The sequence below is a fragment of the Ctenopharyngodon idella genome, chromosome 1, assembly GCF_019924925.1.
Source record: "Ctenopharyngodon idella isolate HZGC_01 chromosome 1, HZGC01, whole genome shotgun sequence".
Classification (NCBI taxonomy): domain Eukaryota; kingdom Metazoa; phylum Chordata; class Actinopteri; order Cypriniformes; family Xenocyprididae; genus Ctenopharyngodon; species Ctenopharyngodon idella.
Genome location: NC_067220.1, coordinates 6183929 through 6209205, shown reverse-complemented (window position 1 = coordinate 6209205; position 25277 = coordinate 6183929). Strand labels below are relative to the sequence as shown.

The following is a 25277-nucleotide window of genomic DNA, read 5'->3' as shown; positions in this document are numbered from 1 at the left end:
AAATCACACTTTACAGCCACTTGACCAGGTTATTCAAGCTAAAACTCCATTAGACACTTAAAGTATGATTACTGATGTGTTCTGCCAGCCCTCAAAAAAGGAATTCATGTTTTTTTGTGCATCTGAAAGGCTTTTCCAGATCTTTCAGACTGTTAGATCACACTCGCTGGAAAAGTGTGCTAATAACCCCCTCGCTTAAGTGCGGCCCTCGTCTCTGAGCTAAAGGGGAGGCGAAATTGCCATACGGTACAGTGGTATTATGGTGGAGAATGCGGGCAAACGAGAAGCTTTTATGGAGTGAAAAGAGCCGGCAGCGATAAGAGTGAAGCGGTTACCTGGGTTTAACAATACTAATGCAATGAGTTTACTGACATTTACTAACAGCACTAAGTAGAGACTTGTGTGCCGTGGTTGCTGGTGATTTTCTCAACGTGATCAACACTAATGCTCCCGAACAAGGATTAACAAGTTGGTGGGTAAAGAAGTGCATTTCTCTCGGGGTTCAGCAGGCTTAATGTGCGTAAGGTATATCAGGGTTTTTCCTGCATTGAAAATATTTTAGCGGCTGCCAAAATGAATCTTTGTCCCGCCAAAGATTTGATCACTTAATGTGACAATACATGCCATTCTGTACTGTTACCCGCTGTCAGCCAGCAGCTTTAAAGGGGGCCTATTATGCTCCTTTTCACAAGATGTAATATAAGTCTCTGGTGTCCCCAGAATGTGTCTGTGAAGTTTCAGCTCAGATCATTTATTATACCATGTTGTAAATGGCTATTTTTAAGTGGAAGGAAAAACATGCTGTTTTTGTGCATGTTTCTTTAAATGCAAATAAGCTGCTGCTCCCCGCCCTGCTTCCCACTAGAGGGCGGAGCCTGTACAGCTTGTGCGTTGGATACTCTGCCAAAAACTAACAAAACATATGTTTGGTTTTGATTATCATCTCTATCGCGGTCACGCTCATGTGACATTGCAGTTCTTCATCATCATGAAAGTTTATTATCTGCATATGATAAAATAGCCATAACAGTTTAAACTTCTGATATATGGTTTTCTGAACGCACACATCTGAAGCACATGCACAGAAATCTGACTGTCAGACGGCGCGTCCTGTGAGTATTAAACTAAGTTCTCTTTCACGTCTTATTGTGCTTAAATACACACAAGGTTATGTCAAAAACACAAAGTTCACATAAACATCGTCGGTTATGCCTGTGAACGTAAAAGGCAGGGAAAGAAATTGCATGTGTATATTAGATCTGTGTATTAAAGTGAAAGCAGTGTAATATACAGTTCCTACTGCTGTATACGCTGTTAATATGAATCAAACAACAAAAGAAAAACAAACTCACTCACTGCTCTTGATTGAATAACTTTAGTACCTTTAATAAGAATACATTTCTTACGTGAATGCTGCCGTTAAATGCTCTGGTGAGGAGATAAACATGGTGGACTGTGTACAGCTCACTCAGGGCAGGGTCTATGCTAATCGGGCAGAGTCCGTCAGTAGTCGTGGGCGGGGCCTAAGCATTTGTGACGTCACATATGCTAGAATCTGCAAATGGCTTGTTCTGAGACAATGCTTATGATTTATGGGGATTAAAAAAAGAGGAGTGGGTGGATTTTTTCCATTATAGGGTGGTTGTGTACACACACTGTTCAACACATGCGTTCAAACACAATGTAAAAGTGAATTTTACATAATAGGTCCCCTTTAAAATGCTCCCATGAGTGTTTGTGTAAGCGCTCTGTGAAGAGCATCAAAGGTTTCTATTTACAACATGTTTTTGCAGTGTTGAGCTTTGTAGCCAATCACAGACATATCTGTTGAGTGAGTGAACGCAATGGCCAATCAGATGTCTTTAAGTTAGTCAGAATCCACTCAACCTGCTCAAAACGGCAGAGTTTTTGTTCAGCGTGAGTTCTTCACGCTAGCGAATCCTTACATTACAACCAACAAAGCAGAAATACGATGTCAATAAGAGATTCATTGCACAGCGTCGACAGCTTCATTGATTAAATTCATTGAGTGCAGCTCTGTGTTGCTCGTGTTTTAATTGACAGCTTCAGTGATTATAATTATAATAAAGACCTTTTATGTTATTATGAGGAGTTTTAAAATATTTCCGGTTCATAAAATAGTCTAATCTGTGCCGCCAGGTAAATAATGGGAAACACTGTATTTCTAAAGCAGTAACTCCATTTTAGTAAGCAGATAAATTACGTTTTATGTGTAATTTAAGAACTCATACATTCATTTGTACAAATTGTATGTAAACTTATACAGCCTTTTATGTGGAATACAATAATATCATCACTGATATATGCAGCTCCCTCAGATAAAGAGTTAGATTGCGGTTATTTTAGAAATTGATTAATGTGTGTCATTAAATACATGCATTCTGTAATGTATGTACCTTACGTACATGCCATAATTGTTTTGAGAATATACAGTTTATGAGACCTCAAGGAATAACTCACAAATATTCTCTCTTGTGTTTTAATGCTCAATGTATTGGACTGTTGCTGTGATAAATATGGACTGTATTTGGGGATCAGCTTTAAACTACTAAACTTTGTCATTATTCTGAGTTTTGCACACTGACATTATCTTCAGGAAATGTAAAAATCTAGTCGGTTTGATTATTTCAGCAGTTGATGCTCTATCTGTGTGAGTAAAACTTTGGTTCAGTGATGTATATGGATTTATCTGAGACATTGTGTGTCTGTCAGTCTTCATCTGCCTTCTGTGCATAAATTCATCAATGTATCACACTAATTCTCTCTTTTTCTCCTTCTCTTTCATGTTCGGTGGGCGTCTTAATTGCCATCATAGGTAAGTCGACTCTTGTTCACTTATTATTCACATCATAACATGGCCTAATGACAACATCCTGAACAACAGAACAACATTTACTCTCATCTATTGTCAATGTTGCGTTGACTGAACTCGGCGGTAAAAAATGAGCCATTGAAAAATGAAGATGAATGTGTCGGATTTGAGATAATGTGTTTTAGATGTGTTTGTTCTCTGCTTGACGTTGAGTGATTTGACTGTTCATAAATCAAAGAGGGTTATGAGTGAGAGACGCTTGCAGACGCCCATGTTCACTGATCAGGGGTCGTGGGTTATTGCCTGGAAAGAAAACAAACAAACAAATCCGTCTTCGTGGTCTAGTTCGATGCGCATCTTTATGTTGTGTTGAGTGTTTCTACACACTTCCAGCTTCACGTTGTCTGTGAATAACTTTGTATCTGGCTGTGAGTGTAAGATACAAAGCAGAAGTGAAAGTGGGTTAGTCTATATTGTGCCGTAAATTGGATTTGAAAAATAACACTTGAAAAGAGGTCACATCTCTTTTTGAGAAGATTTTACTGTATGTCCCGTATCGTTCAAAGCGCTAAAGATAATAAGTCTCACTTTTACTGACCTGTGCTCTGGGAGGATTTCTTTTTGAAAATCTTTATTTTCCTAAATAGATCTTATGATTTGCCATGCATTTTTTGGTCACACTTTAGATTAGGGTCCAATTCTCACTATTAACTACGACTTTTGCCTCAATAAACTCCTAATTACGGCTTATTAATAAAAGTTCAAACAGCCCCAAAAGTTTAGCATACAATTTGTGTATTGTGTGCGTTGACTATCACAATTATCATTAAAGACTTTTGATACTTTTTCCAAAATATATATTTGTTTTTCATGCGTGCAAACCACATACACATATTCCTTTTTACAGTAAAGCACTTCTAACACTTTCCAAAAAAAACAAGCCGATTTTCCAAGCATTCCAATCCTTATTTTTCAAAAAATTAATTCAAGCACTTTAAGGACCTTGTCATCTATATTCACTCTAACTCCTCCCCTGAAAACAGACCACGCCCACTCTGACTCTAACCTTGCAGTTAAACCACACCCCTCAGAATGTCTCCGCCCACTCAGACTCCACCCACATGCCTAATTGTCCACATTGCTCAGTCCAGAGCTGTGTGATAGGATAGTTTACATATGTGGTGATATAAACAATCAAGGTAGTTGTTAAGTTTAGGTATTGGTAGGATTAACGGATGTAGAATATGGTCATGCAGAATAAGGCATTAATATCTGCTTTATAAGTACTAATAAACAGCCAATTTCCTAGTAATATGCATGCTAATAAGTAACTAGTTAATAATGAGAATTGGACCCTAAACTAAAGCATTACCTTATTTTTCTTGTCTTAAAATGAACGATTCATTGGTAAATTCATAAGGTAAAAGCATGTTTGTCTTAGTAATCTTTCATCAGAATCGACTAACTTGCTTTGCTTTGCTTAGATTGGTTAATGTTAAAATAGCATGTAATTACAAATCTCACCAAATGAATCTCAAAAACAATGATTTCTGATTCGGTTATGATTCACAAGCTCTCAATTTGATTCCGATTCCATTGTGATTCATTTGATGTTTTTCAGTTACAAAGTCCATTTTGTTTACATATGAAATCTGCTAATGGTGTAAAGTGTTTCAGACTGATTTAAATCAGTTACTTGTCTTGTTAAGCTGTTTGTTTCAGGATTTGGGCTACACTGGTTTTGCTGTTGTCAGGTTTTGAACAGACCTAAACTAAGTAAAATATATCCAGGGTTAATAAAGGAGCAGCAAAGACATTTACTGTGGATTTAATAATTCAATCTAGTAGTCTAGTAGCAAGTAGTCAACAGGATTGTCCATACAGATTTTAATACCATATAAACCGTGTCCTGTCTGAAACGGCTTCGAGAATTTATACCCCTCTACTGTAATTTTGCTTCCCAAGAGTAAGAAAGGTTAGCTTTTATCCCCAAAGACCGCACATTATCCTGTTAAGTGCCTTTTTTTACTACTTCCCTCCATTATTTGGGCTTAAATTTTGGAGTAGATGTATAAAAAGGCTCTTTAAGTGTCCGGGCATTTTGAAGGCTCTAATAATGGCCTCGACCATCAGCCTCGTCAGCTGTTCACCCGTCCTCTATCCAGCACGCTCAAACGTGAACTCTCTAGTGTGGTTTTTGGACCTTAACGGTGCCAACTTTATATCATAAAGAGTTCTTTAACATCGATATTAAGGATGGCATGAAATGAAAGTGTGCTTGGCAGTCATGAATGGAAGTGTAGTTCGGTTTGATGTAAGTGTTGGCATGCGAATTTCTGGCGTTTGCAAAGTGCTCAATTGCTTTCTGACAGACCTGCATTGATCTGACATAACTCATATCTGCTTTGAGTACAAATGGCAAAAAAATTATTTTTGGTTCATAATTAGCATTGGATTTTAGGCAATGCTAAGCTTGATTTGCTTGATGTTGAGTCAATACTATATGTTCGTGATCTGTATATTATTAAAATGGTACAATGTGAGTTCAACTCCGGCTGTTTGATTTAATTGAGATGTGAATGTGCTTCTGGGAAACTTGACTTTTCCCTTTGACGTTCCCTCTGATGGGTCCATGTAAAAATATACTTTTCCTTTTCATAAAAGCTTCCATTTTAGGTGCATAAATGCAGGTTTTTTCAAACTGGAAATCAAGTCTTTTTGGGTTTTGAGTCTTTCAGATGCTCCAGGAGATAATGATGATCAGGATATATTGGAGGAAGCTCATCGATTGATTCAGAATCGATGTTCAGGTGAGGGCTGATAAGAAGAAAGGCAGTGATAAGGGAACGGGTTTGTCCAGACAGAAGGACACTTCAAGGACACTTCAAAGACACTTGAGGACCAAGTATCCCATGAGGCTTCAGATTCAATAGAATAACAGATGATCTTCAATGCTTCATTACTTTTTCACAACAGAATTGGGGCGATAATGGAAACAGTCGAACGGTCGGTCTTACCAAAGCTGGTGGAGGCGTTTTATATGTGCTTAAATCTTTTATATGTTCATTTGAGTAGTACATTGGAGCAAATCCAATTACATTCTCATCTAATTAAACTCACATGTGTGCTGAAATATTGACGGCGCTCCATGTCGTTGGTGTAATAGCCATGACTGTATCTAACAGGGTTGATTCTAGGCTCTGAATTACTGTGGGTTTCCTGCAGGATTCAATTCAATTCTGATTTGTAGGTGGAAGCTGATGGTCTGAACGTACGTCTTGTTATATAACACAGTTCTTCGTTGACTATAATGTTGGAAAATGTCCTAAATGTATTCCTGTGAACTAAAAGTTTTATTAATTATCAAGCAATTTATCTGAAAGCATTTGTGGTTGGATTTTTTTGGTTTCAATAGTTTCAGGTTTCATCAGAGTCATTTAGAATTGAATTTATAATTCATTCAGTTCGTGAGTTTGAACGAAATTTGAATTGAAGTAACAGAATGCAGAACTGTAATTCAATTCAACAGTTAGTATGAATTAAATCATCATTGAAATGCCACCTGTTAACATATCTATTTAATATTTATATATGGGTCAATGACGTGACGGGTCATTTTTTTATCCAAAGGCCTTAATAATATTTTTTAAAAAAAGACATCCAAAGTATGTAAGGTAGTAAAGCTAGATCTCTTTTATTGAATCCAAAAGGTTTTAATTATATTTTGCTATATATAAAGGTATTTTAAAGATTTTGAAGTGTCAAAAGGTCATTCAGTTTAACCGGCCAATACAGCCATTTCATTTGTGATTAAAATACCTTAAAATGTAATAAATGTATTATTTTTTTATTCTGGAATGATTTTATAACATCATACATCAACATAGTGTAAAATGGTATTAAAATTATGTGTAGAAGTCATTGCTTTGTTATGAGAAAGAATGTCCAGAGAAATTAATTTCATTGATGTCATTCGGAGTAACCAATATAAAGGGACCATTTTGGATTCAGTCAAGCGGTCAATATCATGTGACAGGATGTGACATCATTCAGACACCTGCAAAGGACCGCATGGTCGTGAAGCAAAGTAACTAACTCTCTCTTAACTATTTGAAAAATTCATGTTTTCACTTGATCATACGCATGTCCCGAAACATCAGGTCATTTGGTACAACCGCTATAAAACATGGAAAATGTTGTAATATTTTAAAAACTTGTACTAAATATAAAATGTTTGAATGTCCTTTTGCTAGCTAGCTAGATATCAGCCTGTTAGCATTGTTTGAAAATATCGTCATTCGGTATAACCAAAAGTGTCATTCGGTAAAACCGAAATTTTGGTTAAAACGAAGGGCTTTTTTTGGTGACAAATTTTGTCCATCTTGTAAAAAATGACAAAAGCAGTGTCAATTGATTATAAAAACCACAAAATCTCATTGTTAACACTTAATAAAACTTCAAAATTAATTATATCTCTATTGTGTTTTTTTTTTTACACTTTTAAAAACCTTTTTCGTGTATATATATATATATATATATATATATATATATATATGTATATATATTCGTATATATACATGATATATATATATATATATATATATATATATTTAACCCTTTAAAATAAGGTTTCAACATTAGTATATTAGTGAATAATAATAATAATAAACTTTATTTTTATAGCACTTTTCAGACATAAAATGCAGTTCAAAGTTCTTTACATAAAAAACATATAGTCAAATATCAATTGCGACATCACATTCATTAAAACACATGCATCAAACATCATTTTTACTAATGTTAACAAACTGTCAGGCTGTGTTCTCAAAGGAAGACATAGAAGAACAGGGTAATGTCAAAAAATCCAAGTTTAATCCAAACAGGCACAGGCAGATACAACACAACATAGTAAGACAGATAATAGACAAGGGACAGAACTGAAACTGGAACTTATATACACACACAGAGAAATTAACTGATAACGTGCAGCTGTGAAGATGATTAGTGTCCATAGAAACAAATGAATGTGCACAGGTGAGGAGCAGGAGGGATGCTGGGAAACCATGACACAAACACAAATAAATGCTTTTTTTCTCATTGATAGTTCATGTTAACAAATGAGACCTTATTGTAAAGTGTTACCCAATTTTTATACATAAAATGATATTTAATTAATAAAAATTTAGAATCGTTTAACATTTTGTTCACTTAATTCAAATTCACGCTGAATTGAAGCTGAGGTAATTACTAAATTGTGAATGTTGCACTATAGAATTACTTTTCATTTAAGTTTATTTTTGTTGACCGTTAAGCAACAAATGTTTTTTTAGAGAGTTGATATGTGATGCGACAAATGCATAGTGCAATAAGTATTTTTCTCTATGACACTGAAAAGAATCAACAGCATTATAAATGCAGGATTGTGTGAATGAGCATGAAATAATTCGGGAGCAGCTGGAGTAAAATGGCAAAAATCATCCCAGTTAAGATCTCTACCGAGATGCAGCAGAAGCATACGGAGGCTAACGGGAGGTTTCAGCGATCTGGGACATTACGATCCCCTCGAGTCTACATGACTGCGGATAGAAAGGATGGAAAAAATCGCATGTACTTGAGAACGGATAAAATCCCTCTTGCACGCTGCATTGCCACAGGCTTGAACTGAATCACTTAGCCTCTCAAAAACCTCACAACGCCGTCAAATGGCCATTAATTCATCAATAATGCACAGCGGCTCAGTCAAAGCTATTATTAAGGTAACGTGTTACGTGCTGATATTTCAAGGAAGGGATTTGTCCTTGTCGTTTCACTGATCTCACATCAGTTCTGCTCTCACTCTGTTCTCTGCAGTATGTGTACTGTGCGCATTATGTGAATTTTCTGTATCTGTATGCATAGAATATCCAGTCGACAAGAGCACTGAATATTTTTCCCACAGTGCAATGCGCTCAAAAATTGACCTTTCATTTCCAGCGTGACAAATGAACCTGAAGTATATAAAGGGTATTTGTATGTAGATGCATATACATTTACATTCATGCATTTGGCAGATGCTTTCATCAAAAGCGAGTGAAGATAAACATTTTATCAGTTCATGCAATTGGGAAAATCTTTCCTTACTCGTTATTTGATCAGACTTCTAAAAGTTAAAGCATTTTTACAGAACAAAGAATCATAAAAAAATAAATAGCTGTAATGCAACTCGCATGCAACTGCATTTTGCATATTTTAAAGTTTATTGTTGCATGCTGTTTCACTATTTAATAAAATAGTAGTCAGTGTGCAGTGTAAATTGCGCAGTACGCAGTGAATAGTAATCCATTCTGAACACAGCTTGTGGCTTTTTGTAAGATTTAGGAAGAACATGCTGGTTCTCAGTCAGTAAAAATGTAAGTTTTTACCCAGAACTCTCTGTGCACTCGCGGTCAGCTAGTATTAATGTGTTGAAGGGCTAGTCGTGATCTTTTGTTCTCGGTGTGCTGAGAGAGATTACAGCTGGAGAGAAGATTTTTTCTGTCGTTTAAAGAGAATAGGAGATAAATGAGGGAGATCAGTTCGAGCGAGAGCCTTTTACCTCTTTTCAGGGAGTCGCTTTGTGCAGCGTTCACCCAAAGTGAGATTCGTCCCTGGAGATAAGGAAATAGGACGAGCCACACAGTCTGTAAGGTGCATTACATCACGAGAGACTCAGGGGTAATTGTAACTTTTTTGGGCTTTTTATTGGATAAACGCGGAGTTCTGGAAAGAACTGTGTTTGAACTTGTGTGTGATTAATAACTCGACCCTCCATGTGCTAACTGATAGGGCATGGCTCTATTGAAGATAACTGAAGCTTTACCACCATAAAAAGATATACTTCTGGGTTATATTTCTTCTACAAAACCCCCCAAAAAAACTAGAAAAAAAAAAAATTATATAGATAATAAACATAAACAAAAAAACATAATATGTTTGAGTTCGGTAAGATTTGTAAATTAATGTTCTTTTATGCTCACCAAGGCTGTATTTATGTGATCAAAAATACAGAAAAATCAGTAATATTGTGAAAAATTATTTCAAATTAAAACAGCTGTTTTCTATGTGAATATATAGTAAACTATAATTTATATCCAGTGATCAAAGCTGAATTTTCAGCATCATTACTCCAGTCTTCATCAGTCTTCAGAAATCATTCTAATATGCTGATTTGCTGCACAAGAAACATTTATGATTATTATCAATGTTTTTCTAAAAGCCTTTACGAAAAAAATTATTTAAATTATTATAAAAATCGTCTTCATGCAAAATATAACAATGTAATGTTATTATTAGCTTTTAATATATTACTTTATTTTCCATTACAGTAATGAGAATGGGGGTTCTTCATTTTGATTAAAAAAATGATCTCCTATTTTTTATTTAGATTTTTTTTAAGATAAAAAAAAAAATGACCTGGACATGTACTTGACAGGTTTGGTGAGATTCAGAAAGTTATGGGATGAATACGCTTCCAGAGAGACACGTAAACAGAAACATAATGCTCTGAAATAAGTCAAAGAAAAGAGAGAAATGGCCCTGGATCATGCAGTGAGATAAAGAGGGAAGCAGCGGAGAGAAAGCTCAGGAATAAATAGTTAACATCCATTTTCCTGCTTCCAGCACACGGCACATCTTCATCCTCAGAGGCCTTCAGTTATTGATGGGCTGTCTCACACTCGTGATAGCATCGGCACACAAACACACACTGTGGGCATGTTGGGGCTGATTCTCATCAGGGCTGCAGGATGCAAACAAAAACACATATTTGCACACAAAACACATGGATGTTTATAAACCTGAATGCACACACATCTGAACAAACGTGTCTCTTTATAATGGCCACAGACAGACTGGAAGTCTTGGGAGGGTGAAAGTAGAGCTGGGCGATTTGACCTAAAATCTAAATCTCGATTAATTGAACGTTTTACCTCAATTACGATTAAAGAACGATTATTTTTATTTATTTATTTTTTTATTTTTTTGCCCTCATAGTTCACTGAACTGAAAATATGCTTGACTATTAAAGGTGGTTTATTTTTTCCTAATGAAAGAGTGCTCTGATACAACAGCTCACTTTCAGCAGTTATTTTATCTATCGTAACATTTCTCACAGATTTATGCTTGTTGTAAATCAGATACAGATAAATTAGCACAGTACCAGTACATTTATTTGAATGCATTAATGAGAGAGCCATTGCATGTGTGAATTAGTCATAGTCTCTCTATTAATTGTGAAGCTGTGGGTTGTAAGTAGTTACTTCAAAAGTAGAAAATATATGCTATAACTTTTGAGTTTCTAAGCTATTTAGTGATAAATCACAGGACAGCGTTTATAACGATAATGAGTGTTCGTGTCCCACAATGCATCAGCGCAGTAACTCAATATAATAATACACATCCGATGGTGTAAAATAGCTAGAATGTCCTAAACTGGCAAGCCTTAAAACACATACACAATTGACAAAGTTTGGAGATAACGCAAGTGAAACTGCAGTGTACAGACGACAACATTGTCAAAACGGATCTGTGAAAAACAACTAAAAACGCTGTATTCTGCTGCCAGGCCAGTAGATGGCGCTTTGTAAAGAAACTTTGCGCGCCTGTATACTGAACACGTACTGACGTCACTGTTTTCACAAATTCATGTTTTTGTAGTTTACACGGAGATGATAACGGTATCGTTTTCAAAAACTTGCACTTTGAAACCCATTTTTCAAAAGTTTGCGTTTTCAAGTTCCCAAATTGCCATTAGTTAAATAAATAGTTTCCGTTTTAGTTGAAAACGGTGTCTACGGACAAGAGGCCTCATTTCTAAAGACATGTAGAATGATCCTAAATATGAATGTACAACAATTTCCAAAATTTATTATAAGTCCATATGCACAAAAAATGCATCCCACTTTATAAATCGCAGTTTATCTTAAATTCAAGTGCAATTTGAACAAGCGCGTCAACTCCACCCACAGTATAGAAGAAAAAAAAATATATATATATACAGTTTCTCCAATTGCACATATAATAATATTAATGCATATTGTGATTCTCTATTTATCTTTACATTTTATGTATAAGAATATTTTCATGTCAGTTTCTGCCTTTAAAAATCCAGATTTGTTCCGCACTTTTGACGTAGGATGAAATCCATGGAATTTAGGATCAGATCAAATTGTACATGTGTTTTGACTTTTCCAGTCATTGTGATTTCTGGAAAAGGGTTTTGAAAAGCAATTAAAGAGTTTGTATTCACAAAGACCAATGTCTAGGTCTTTAAACGTTAGAATGTGTATATGCTATACGTTTATATCAACAACTTGATGAGTTCAGCGCTAACAGAAAGCCACACAATTTTAACAAGCGTAATTAAATGTTTGCATGAACGTTTGATTCACCTGCACCTCATTACTACAAACATGGGGCACAAGAACAGCAGACTTTCCATATTCACGCTGATATTACTCTCAGTGATGTAGTGTTCAGTACAGACGCTGGCTCTCAGATGAAGGCTCCATTCCAGGGTAATTATGTAGCCTGTGTTGATTTGTAGCGTGTCCGTTGCCTGTTGAATTAAGGCTGTAATCGCTGCCTTTAGACTCTCATTAGCAGGAGTGCATGTAAATTGTTGTATGCTAACTTAGCAGGAAACAGCACATAGCATTCATTTTCATTAGCTTGACTGCGGTGTAGTTTCTGTCTTGTGATGCGTTCTCACAGAATCAGCAGGGGTTTAAAGGTCTAAGATCTTTATATTTCCAGTTTACTCGCATTTATTTGTGGTTAGCACTAGAAATGTCCTAATATAGAGGTTCTGCAGGATTTTGTAGTTTCTAGACTATTCTAGGTGGCTGCTGTGCAGTCGCTATGGTGTTCTGAGTGGTTGCCGTGTAGGTGCTAGGGTGCTCTGGGTGGGTGCAAGGTAGTTGCTAGGCTCTTCTGGGGGTTGCTACAGTAGGTAGTTTCTAGGGTTGTTGCTAGGTAGTTAGGTGGTTCTGGGTGTTACTATGCAGATGTTAGGGTCTTCTGGGTGGTTGATAGGTAAGTGCAAGGATGGTTTGGGTGGTTGCTTTGCAGTTGCTGTGGTGTTATAGATAGTTACTAGGCTGTTCGTGGGGATTGTTACAGTATGTAGTTCCTAGGCTGTTCTGGGTGGTTTCTAAACGGTTGCTAGTTAGTTAGGGCAGTTTCTAGGGTGTTCTGTGTGGTTGATAAGTAAGTGCAAGGATGTTTTTGGGTGGTTGCTATGCAGTTGCTAAGGCATTATGGGTAGGTGCTGCTAGGCTGTTCTGGGGATTGTTACAGTGCAGTTTCTTGGCTGTTCTGGGTGGTTTCTAAATGGTTGATTGTTAGGGTGTTCTGGGTGGTTGCTGTGCAGTTGCTATCTAGTTGGTAGGGGGTTCTGGTTTGGTGCTAGGTAGTTGCTAGGCTCTTCTGGGAGGTTGCTACAGTAGGTAGTTTCTAGGGTGTTCTGAGTGGTTGCTAGGTAGAGTGGTTGGTGTTCTGGGTGGTTACTATGCAGTTGCTAGGGTGTTCTGGGTGATTGCTATCGTAGATAGTTTCTAGGGTGTTCTGGGTGACTACTAAGCAGTTGCTAGACAATTCTGGGTGGTTGCTATACGTTGGTATGTAGTTGCTGGGGTGTTCTGGGTGTTGCTATGCAGTTGCTAGGGTGTTCTAGGTGGTTTCTAGGGTGTTTTGGGTGGTTGCTAGGTTGTTACTAGGGTGGCATCTTTGTGGCACTAATTCAAGACCTCTCCAATATTCTGCTCTGTAAATATGGCTCAGGTCCCTCCTTCAATTCAGGAATTTGAGGAGAAACATGTGAGACTTAAATGAGGTATAACTGAAGACTCGTTTGTGTCTCGAGCTGCAGAAGAGCAATAACGGTTTCCTCGTGGGCTCAGGTCGACTCAACATATTCAAAGTTTAACAGGCTGCAGTAATTATTTCCGAGAACGTGTGACGGTTCCCAACAGAGTTTCTGTCGCTGACATTGGGCCACAGAAGTACACTTTAAAGTGAGTGCAAATATATAGCATCAAACACAGTGCATTGTGGGTAGCAGATGGTATGTGCAGTGACAGTGTGAGATGATGACAGACCTTTGAGAGACTCCTCAGGCTTTACAGGACGACACGCTGGTTCTCCCGCTAGTCCTCCTGCCAGACTGCATCTCTCCATGCCTGCTCGTTTTCACCTCATTTACGCACACACACATTTGTTCATGGATACTGTCTTTTTTCCCTCCCAGATCTCTCTGTTTCACCGCAGTGTGCAAACACACATCAGCATGTTCTTCTGTCAAGATTTTGTGTTATTCGGACATAGAATTACCGGCAATAGCGCCTGCATGTTCTGATGCATGGATTCAAAACGTTCACAGTTTTATCATTGAAATGAAATCAGGTTTATTATAGAATGGACCATGTTCACTAAATTCACCACTGTTTATTTGAATAATTATTGTTTCATTACTATAATAACAGACTATAATGCATAGTAGACAAATGCATCAATATTTACATTCATGCATTTGGCAGACACTTGTATCCAAAACATCTTATGTTGCGTTCAAGTTATACATCTGATCAGTTCATGCATTCATGGAAATCAAACCCATGACCTTGGCGTTGATGGTGACATGCTCTACAGTTTGAGTGTGGATTTTGACCAAATACTTGGTCAGCTGTAGCAGTTCCAGCGTGCTTTCAGAAACCCTCCAGCTTCCCCAGCTCCACCTGTGTAGATCTGTTACAGGTAATTATTGTACTCTAAATTGTACAGCAGCAGCAACAATAACAGCAGCAGTAGCAGCAACAGTAATAACAGCAGTAGCAGCAATAAACATCAGCAGCAATAACCAACAGCAGCAGCAATAACAGCAGCAGCAACAATAACAGCAGCAGCAGCAGCAGCAATAACCAACAGCAGCAACAATAACAGCAGCAGCAAGCAGCAATAACCAACAATAGCAATAGCAATGACAGCAGCAGCAACAATAACAACAGCAGCAGCAGCAATAACCAACAGCAGCAACAATAACAGCAGCAGCAAGCAGCAATAACCAACAATAGCAATAGCAATGACAGCAGCAGCAACAATAGCAACAGCAGCAGTAATAACAGCAGCAGCAACAATAACAGCAGCAGTAGCAGCAACAGTAATAACAGCAGTAGCAGCAATAAACATCAGCAGCAGTAACCAACAGCAGCAGCAATAACAGCAGCAGCAACAATAACAGCAGCAGCAGCAAGCAGCAATAACCAACAATAGCAATAGCAATGACAGCAGCAGCAACAATAACAACAGCAGCAGCAGCAATAACCAACAGCAGCAACAATAACAGCAGCAGCAAGCAGCAATAACCAACAATAGCAATAGCAATGACAGCAGCAGCAACAATAGCAACAGCAGCAGTAATAACAGCAGCAGCAACAATAACAGCAGCAGTAGCAGCAACAGTAATAACAGCAGTAGCAGCAATAAACATCAGCAGCAATAACCAACAGCAGCAGCAATAACAGCAGCAGCAACAATAACAGCAGCAGCAGCAGCAGCAATAACCAACAGCAGCAACAATAACAGCAGCAGCAAGCAGCAATAACCAACAATAGCAATAGCAATGACAGCAGCAGCAACAATAACAACAGCAGCAGCAGCAATAACCAACAGCAGCAACAATAACAGCAGCAGCAAGCAGCAATAACCAACAATAGCAATAGCAATGACAGCAGCAGCAACAATAGCAACAGCAGCAGCAATAACAGCAGCAGCAACAATAACAGCAGCAGTAGCAGCAACAGTAATAACAGCAGTAGCAGCAATAAACATCAGCAGCAGTAACCAACAGCAGCAGCAATAACAGCAGCAGCAACAATAACAGCAGCAGCAGCAAGCAGCAATAACCAACAATAGCAATAGCAATGACAGCAGCAGCAACAATAACAACAGCAGCAGCAGCAATAACCAACAGCAGCAACAATAACAGCAGCAGCAAGCAGCAATAACCAACAATAGCAATAGCAATGACAGCAGCAGCAACAATAGCAACAGCAGCAGTAATAACAGCAGCAGCAACAATAACAGCAGCAGTAGCAGCAACAGTAATAACAGCAGTAGCAGCAATAAACATCAGCAGCAATAACCAACAGCAGCAGCAATAACAGCAGCAGCAACAATAACAGCAGCAGCAGCAAGCAGCAATAACCAACAATAGCAGCGGCAATGACAGCAGCAGCAACAATAACCAACAGCAGCAGCAATAACAGCAGCAGCAATAATAACAACAGCAGCAGCAATAACAGCAGCAGCAATAACCAACAATAGCAGCAGCAATGACAGCAGCAGCAACAATAACAACAGCAGCAGCAATAACAGCAGCAGCAACAATAACCAACAGCAGCAGCAATAACAGCAGCAGCAATAATAACAACAGCAGCAGCAATAACAGCAGCAGCAATAACCAACAATAGCAGCAGCAATGACAGCAGCAGCAACAATAACCAACAGCAGCAGCAATAACAGCAGCAGCAATAATAACAACAGCAGCAGCAATAACAGCAGCAGCAATAACCAACAATAGCAGCGGCAATGACAGCAGCAGCAACAATAACCAACAGCAGCAGCAATAACAGCAGCAGCAATAATAACAACAGCAGCAGCAATAACAGCAGCAGCAATAACCAACAATAGCAGCAGCAATGACAGCAGCAGCAACAATAACAACAGCAGCAGCAATAACAGCAGCAGCAGCAACAATAACAGCAGCAGCAGCAGCAATAACCAACAATAGCAGCAGCAATAACAGCACCAGTAATAACAGCAGCAGCAGCAGCAGCAACAATAACAGCAGCAGCAATAACCAACAATAGCAGCAGCAATGACAGCAGCAGCAACAATAACAACAGCAGCAGCACCAACAATAACAGTAGCAACAATAACAGCAGCAGCAGCAGTAGCAATGACAGCAACAGCAATATCCAGCAGCAGCAATAATCAACAGCAGCAGCAGCAGCAGTGTAGCAGATCTATTCTGCCAAGACCAAATACATCAACATTGTCATTATCAACTGCCTAATTGACGCGTAGAATGATCTTGTGCCATTTTTACTGGCCATAAATGTCTCTTACAGTCCATGAAACTGTATAATATTTTAATTTAAACTATTTTTCCTAGCTGTTTTTCCAAGCATATTTGTGACAGTCACTGCAGCTCCAGCGTCGAATATGAGATGAGTCAGTCTCCGTCTCTCGCTGAAACTGCAGCTTTCACAAACATTGTGGTTTTGTTCCTCACATTTTTATTTTGGTGGCTAAATGTGACATGGAGTTCCTGAGAAAAACAAAACCTTAAAGCCTGCTAGAGTTTGGATGGTAAAAATGATCAGAAGGCATACAAGTGGCAAGAGATGTTTTCTTTAAGTAGACGGTTAGATTTGACTTGCTCACGTCGATTACATCAGCGAAAATTAGCAGATTTTATTATTATGATTCCACTTAAATAATCTAATGCCACAGTTCCTAATCAACTTACTAAATCCATTTTTTTTGCTCACCAAAGCTAGTTTGTACCTGTATTTGGCACTGCTTACAGATACAAATGCATTTCCCCAGAAAGCATTACTTGTTTATATTGCAGTCCAGTGAATTCCTCTTCCTGTCACTCCAGTTCAGATTTCCATTCGACTTCTTGTGGGGCCGATTCAATTCAAAATCACACTCATGAATAATTTTGCACAACTCTGTTCTAATGATCCAGTTCAGTTCTCAAGGCTTGTTATGATATTTTATTATTTAACATGGTTGCAACGTAATGCAACGGCCTCCCGCTGACTCCGCCCCTGTGGGGTGACTGACAGGTCTCTGGTGCGGCCCAGAGGCAGTGAGTCTTAAACACAGTGTGTTTGAGCGCTGCAGTCACTGCGCCCGCAGCTACGCCAGCTGCTGCCCTGATGCACACTGCAGGATACAAGAGACAATCTCAGAGAGAGATAGAGATGTTTACCATTATATTTTCATTGTCATCATCATTGGTGAATATTTTGGTAATTGTTTTGAGTGTTGCACTGCATTTGCATATTTTTGCATGCAACTAGCACTGATGCTGTCCACGTAAGTTTACGGAATACACTCAGCTCTGTCATATTTGAAGATTGTATTTTTGAGATCCATAATAACATACAAGCTCATGGTCTCAATTGAGGTGGACTTTTAGCAGTTCTCTAGCTGGACGAGTCTCACAAAAAAAAAAAAAAAAAAAAAAAAAATTACATTTTGCATGAAGAGAATTAAGCTATTTATTTTCTGTATGATTTTTATTATTAATATTAATTTTTTTTTGCATTTTGCATTTTACATTTTCAGCTGGCACTAAATGTTATTACTGTGAGTGTGTGTTGTGTGTGTGTGTGTGTGTGTGTGTGTGTGTGAGTGTGTGTGTGTGTGTGCGTGCGCGTGTGTGTGTTTAGTTGATTTACTGGTATGATGTATAAATGTTACAATTTTAATAATACTAAAATAAATAAAAAATAATAATTTAAATGAAACAAAATTAGTAGTATTAATAAAAATGATGTTTTTTATTTTTATGTTTTTATTTATTTATTGCATTTTCATTGAGATTTTTTTTTTTTGCTCTGATTTAGTGCTGTGATGTATAAATAATTTAGAAGTAATAACAATAATATTTTTAATAATAAAAACAAAAAACAGTTAACAATTAAAATAATTGAAATAAAAACAAAAAATATTAATAATATTAATAAAATATTTGTTTAAACTTTATATATGTCTCTCTCTCTCTCTCTCTCGCTATATATATATATATATATATATATATAAACCTGGCACTTTTTTCATCACTGTTCTTTTGTGTGTGTTTTTTATTTCTGTTATGATCTTTAAAATGTTACAATTTTAAAGTAAAAATAAAAACAAAAATGAGAATATTAATAACATTATTATTATTATTTTACATTTTAATTTGCGTCTAATGTCTTTCTTTTGATTTTGTAGAGAAAAATGACTGACATACCAGGTTTTTTGAGTTTCACGCAGCTGCAAAAATGAAATTGCAAGAAATTATTACCACACTTTTCAGTACTCATAAGTGAATTTAATTGCACGTGTTGCTTGACTAATAAGCTGTTTGTTCATTAGAGTCCATTTCACATCAGGAAATTAGGAAACTGCTGAAGAACTTCCAGTGCGTTCATTAAAGTCCAACACGCTTCCCAATGCCTTTCACAACATTTGGCCTTGTTTTGTGATATTTATCTGTTCAGCTGATCCTGGAGCAGCTGTGTGACTTTCCTCTGGGAATCTCTGGAAAGCAGCTTGTGACCGGCGGCATCGTGCTGAGTGATTGAGCTCATTAGATTGGACTGTCTCACACTAATGTGCTGTTTTAGCAGAACATCTGCTGTGTCATGTATGAATCCAGTAGTCATGAATGATGAGGAGGTCATTCGTTCGTTTCAGCGCTCTGAATTTATAATGAGGACGGTGCTGTTGCATTTTCTATTGGCTGATGTGGTGTCGATCAAAACCATGTTATGTTGAATGGCACATATGATGCAACAAGCCAAAGAAGCTCCTCCCATCATGCAATTAAAGGCAACCCCAAACTGACTAATGATGTTTATGGAGAACTCATCTATTTTTTCCCTCTTATTTTTGGAAGTCAATAAATATTCACTTCCTTTAGTCTCAGAGGAAGAGGAGAGAAACACTAGATGTTTGCTTTGTGTCTAATGGGGTTGTAAAGGTGACCCTGTGATGACAGATAGTCAGATTGATTATTACTTTAAATATCCTTTCATATTGTCTTTGCTCTGTGGTATACAGTAAAGTATACAGGGGATTTTTTTAATGTTTTTTTCTTCTGCTTACTGAAGCTGTTTTTATTTGATCAAAAATACAGTAAAAAATGTGAAATATTATTACAATGTAAAATAGCTGTTTTCTATGTGAATATATAGTAAAATGTAATTTATATCCAGTGATCAAAGCTGAATTTTCAGAATTCCAGTTTTCTGTGTCACATGATCCTTCAGAAATCATTCTAATATGCTGATTTGCTTTAATCTGCTCAAGAAACATTTCTGATTATTATCAATGTTGAAAGTTTTGAATCTAATTAATTACATGATGTGCCGAGTATTTAATCGCAAATTAATCACACATCAAATTTGAGAAATTACCCGCCAAAGATAAAGTCATTATTGTGTTAAATGAGAAAAGAATCAAATAGACATTACAAAAAGTAGCTTTAGAATGAAATATTTTGATTCAAGATAGAAATTCACAAGTTTGGGGTCATTAAAAAGATAATTTGAGAAATTTTTGTTCATACATTGGGAAGTGAAAACAATTTGGTTACCAACATTCTTCAAAATATCTTCTTTTATGTACCGCAAAAGCAAGAAAGTCATACAGGTTTGGAATGACACAAGGGTGAGTAAATGATGACAGAATTTTAATTTTTGGGTGAACTATACCTTTAATGTTTTTATTATTATTATTATTTATTTATATGTTAATATTAAATCATTTTTTAAATGAAATGATGCTCTAAATAAGAAACTAAAACTGCCAGTAGGTGGTGGTAAATGTCTTAATAAGTAAGTCATGAGTAAGAGTAATGAGTAAGTGTGAGTAATTCAGGAGTGAAGCAACTGACTCTCTTTATGAATGGGTCATTGAATCATTGATTCACCCAATTGATTTGTTCAAAACGCGGATTCATTCAGAATGTGTGTTGCCCGGAGACACACAACAGTTCTGCTCTGGCTTTATAGATAATATTTTCGCTGGCAAAATTGAGCAAAAACATACAATATTGTGTCTATAAATATAGCACAATATTAACTTCTTGTAACAGACTGACACACATCGATGCTGGTTCACTCACATTGGTTGGTGGCTTAATAAAAGCATGAATGAGCTTGCATGATGAACGTAAAACTTTTTTTATTATTACAGTTTGTTCTGTACTTCTGAAGTGTCACATGGACAGCTGTGTTTGTCCTATTCATTTGTGTTATGTGCGATTTCTCCATAGGGATGTGTAATGTTGTGTGTAATACTCTGACAGTTTGATCATTAGGGTAAAGATATTGTTCAGAGACCTTCATTAGTAGACTTTGCTCGATTTACCCCATCTGTGCACTTCTGCCAGTGTAAAATCATGGTTAACAGTCGATCCTGATCAGATTGTCACATAAGAGTGAAGATTAGTATGAAGTTCATGTATCTTAATGGACAGTATAGGTTTAAATCGTTCTGTTTGCTCTTTTTTATGACGTCTCAAAATTTAAATGATTTTATGCCTAAAGATATCATGTGCCCCAACTGATGCTTATGATTATTTATTTATTTATTTGTGTATATAAAATAGTACTTTCAATTATGATACAACATTTTCTGATACATTTTTTTTTTTTTAAGTTACATAGTTTATTTTGATATCAAAATATCAAATTTTATTTGAAACATCTTCATCATGTTGCACATTTCAATCTGATGCACATGTGTTGGTTTTCAGTGACTTTTCTCTCATATTGTCAGGCTTTTCTCAGTGGGCAAATCTGCTCATTAATTGGGTGGAAATGAGCCAATCTCACGCATCAGTAACAATACCAGCGCTATGCTACATTAACCTCCACCCGTGTCCCGTTCTCCGTCTCAAACAGCACTGATGAAAGAGAACGGCTTCTTTTGGAAATCACTCTCAGTGAATGGCCAGATGAGGAAATTAGACACCCTCACTGCCGCCCAGTTTTTGTAGAGTGTAATTGGTTTTAGTGCAGTAAAGAACAGTGAGTTTCTCATATCCTGTGTTTGTTGTTGTTTTAACTGACACGCTCAAAGCGTTGAAATGCTGCTGCTCCTTATCGGGAATCATCGTTATAGTTGTGTGTGTAATCTAAGATGTCCCAGTGCTGTTTTCATAGTGTAATAAAGTCAACGGCTCTCTGGTCTCTCACAGTTCACGACCACATTCATTTTGATTATTGAAGCATTTCGTTTATGGTAGGAGTCAATCTTATCGGCCCCAAAAACCTACAGGGCTCGCCACATTTTTTTGTGCTCAACCAAAATGTCCTTGTGATGGTTTTTCATGTCATATATAGATTAGAGTCAGATATGATATATTTGAACATTCAAATATATAATATCAAATATGCTTGGTTACAGCAAACGTGAGGATTGCACTATGTATGTTATTTTAAAGTGTGCAAGAGTAAACATCAATCAAAAAAATTCAATCAAATAATTTATTATCTCTGATGTTCAAGAATAAAAAGATGTTTGGCATATAGTTTAATTATTTATATAATTATGCAGTTTTATCAGTAGTTGCGTTTGCATAAAAAATGTCATGATTGCAATTTTAACCATTTTTGACCATTTTAAGAGTATTAGTTAAATTTAAATTAAAAAAAATATTTAACAATATTCAAGGATTGGACTCGCAAAAAAAAGTCAGAATTGCGAAAAAAGTCAGTTACGAGAAAAAGTCAAAACTGTGAGATATAAAAGCAATTACGAGAAAAAGTCAGAATTGCGATATACTTGCAATTTCGAGAAAATTAAAAATTCTGACTATTTCTCACAGTTGTGAGTTTATATCTTACAATTCTGACTTTATATCTCGCAATTCTGAGGAAAAAAGTCCGATTTGTGAGATGTAAACTCGTAATTGTCAGAAAAACAGCCAGAATTCTGAGATAAAAAGCCGCAATTATGTTTTAAATTGTTGTATTCCAAGGCGGAAACGAGCTTTCATAGTCTAGGACACTTGATTGAGGCAGTAAAGAGATCTTGTTTGTGAGTTTTCTTTCTTTCTCCAGGGCAGATCTCTGTACTTCCAGCTCAATCACATCAATCCTCTGGTGATAACAGAGCGCTGGTGTAAGTCATTGGAGGGTCACTGGTTTAATCTGTGGAAGTGGATTTGAGGTAAATTACCCTCAGCCGGAGCAGAAGTGCGTTATGCCCCGTCTAGCCCCTCGTACGACAGTCTTCCTCCGCTTGTCCACACATCTTCCTCCTCTACCATCCGACTGCTCATATCCGTCATTCTTTGTCCTTCTCTCTACCTTTGACATCTGTAGAAAGGGATGAGGAAGATACAAATGCCTTTCCCCCGTTCGCTCGATCCTCTCTGGAGGAGGTTTGTCGGTGAGATGGGAATGATTGTGAAGACCTCGTGCTGTGAGATGATTAAAAGCTGTCCAACTTTATTACAGCTCTTGTAGAGACGCACACAAACAAACCACTTCAGGTGGCATAAAGGAGAGCAATGGCAGCAGAGCGGACAAAAGCAATGTGCTGTGCTTCTGTTTTGTCTTTTTCTATATCTTTTTTTTGTTGTTCAGTCTCATTGAGGTCCACTTACGCTTTAATCTGCTGCACTGATGGTTTGAAAACTCGAGCCGCGCAGCTCCCTGAGTACAAATTCATGCTTTTACTGTCTGCCCTCTTCACTGCTTTGTGTCATCCTGTTGGTGCAGACTAATGGAAGTGTTTCAGACTGACCCCAAACTAGACATGCAGTGCAACACTACATATTTTCAAAAACAACTAGTCTGTGATTTTGTTTTTAGCATCATACTGCCAGACATCATTTTGGTGTGTTTGCAGCTTATTCAGGTCAAGAACAGCCCAGTTGTTTTTTTCTAGTGCTGTTCAGGGATGTCACTAACCAGTTGTTTAGGGATGTCACTAACTACTGATGTATCACTAACCAGTTGTTTTTAGTACTGTTTAGGGATGTCACTAACTACTGATGTATCACTAACCAGTTGTTTTTAGTACTGTTTAGGGATGTCACTAACTACTGATGTATCACTAACCAGTTGTTTTTAGTACTGTTTAGGGATGTCACTAACTACTGATGTATCACTAACCAGTTGTTTAGGGATGCCACTAACTAGTGATGTATCACTAACCAGTTGTTTAGGGATGTCACTAACAAGTGATGTATCACTAACCAGTTGTTTTTAGTGCTGTTTAGTGATGTATCACTAACCAGTTGTTTAGGGATGTCACTAACGAGTGATGTATCACTAACTAGTTGTTTTTAGTGTTGTTTAGGGATGTCATTAACTAGTGATGTATCACTAACCAGTTGTTTTTAGTACTGTTTAGGGATGCCACTAACTAGATGTTTTTTTCTAGTTTTTCTAGTTTTGTTTTTAGTGATGCATCACTAACCGGTTCTTTTTAGTGCTGTTTAGGGATGTCACTAACTAGTGATGTATCACTAACCAGTTGTTTTTAGTACTGTTTAGGGATGCCACTAACCAGATGTTTTTTTTTTCTAGTTTTTCTAGTTTTGTTTTTAGTGATGTGTCACTAACCAGTTGTTTAGGGATGTCACTAACTACTGATGTATCACTAATCAGTTGTTTTTAGTGTTGTTTAGGTATGAAACTAACTAGTGATGTATCATTAACCAGTTGTTTCCAATGTGGTTTAGGGATGCCACTAACTAGTGATGTATCACTAACCAGTTGTTTTTAGTACTGTTTAGGGATGCCACTAACCAGATGTTTTTTTTCTAGTTTTTCTAGTTTTGTTTTTAGTGATGAATCACTAACAGTTCTTTTTAGTGCTGTTTAGGGATGTCACTAACTAGTGATGTATCACTAACTAGTTGTTTTTAGTGTTGTTTAGGGATGTCACTAACTAGTGATGTATCACTAACCAGTTGTTTCCAGTGATGTTTAGGGATGCCACTAACTAGTGATGTATCACTAACCAATTGTTTTAGTGTTGTTTAGGGATGCCACTAACTAGTGATGATTCACTAACCAGTCATTTTTAGTACTGTTTAGGGATGTCACTAATGAGTGATGTATCACTAACCAGTTGTTTTTAGTGCTGTTTAGGGATGTCACTAACTAGTGATGTGTCACTAACCGGTTGTTTAGGGATGTCACTAACTACTGATGTATCATTAACCGGTTGTTTCTAGTGCTCTTTAGAGATGTCACTAACTAGTGGTGAATCACTAACCAGTTGTTTTTAGTGCTGTTTAGGGATGTCACTAACTAGTGATGTATCACTAACCGGTTGTTTTTAGTGCTGTTTAGGGATGTCACTAACCAGTTATTTCTTCTAATTATGTGTTACTAACCAGTTGTATTTTTTTCTATTGTCACTAATTGTTTTTTTTCTAGTGACATTTATTCATGTTTTAACAGCTAGTTGTTTTTGCTGTGATTTTTTTTTTTGTGATGCCACTAACTAGTTGTTTATTTTCTAGTGACGAGTACTAACCAGTTTGTTTTCTAGTGCTGTTTACTAATGCTTTAGTAATCTGCCACTAACCAATTGTTTTTTCTTGTGACATTTAGTGATGTCTTTAGAGATGTTTTACTAACCAGTTGTTTTTGTAGTGACTTTTAATGTGTCACTAACCATT

At 37.0% G+C, this 25277-nt stretch overlaps 1 protein-coding gene across 3 annotated transcripts in view; it reads left to right on the top strand.

The window, feature by feature from the left end:
- The window catches only part of LOC127521091 (neural cell adhesion molecule 2-like), a 253209-nt gene that overhangs the window by 60094 nt on the left and 167838 nt on the right, over positions 1 to 25277 (top strand). The gene's annotated exons all lie outside the window — the stretch shown is intronic.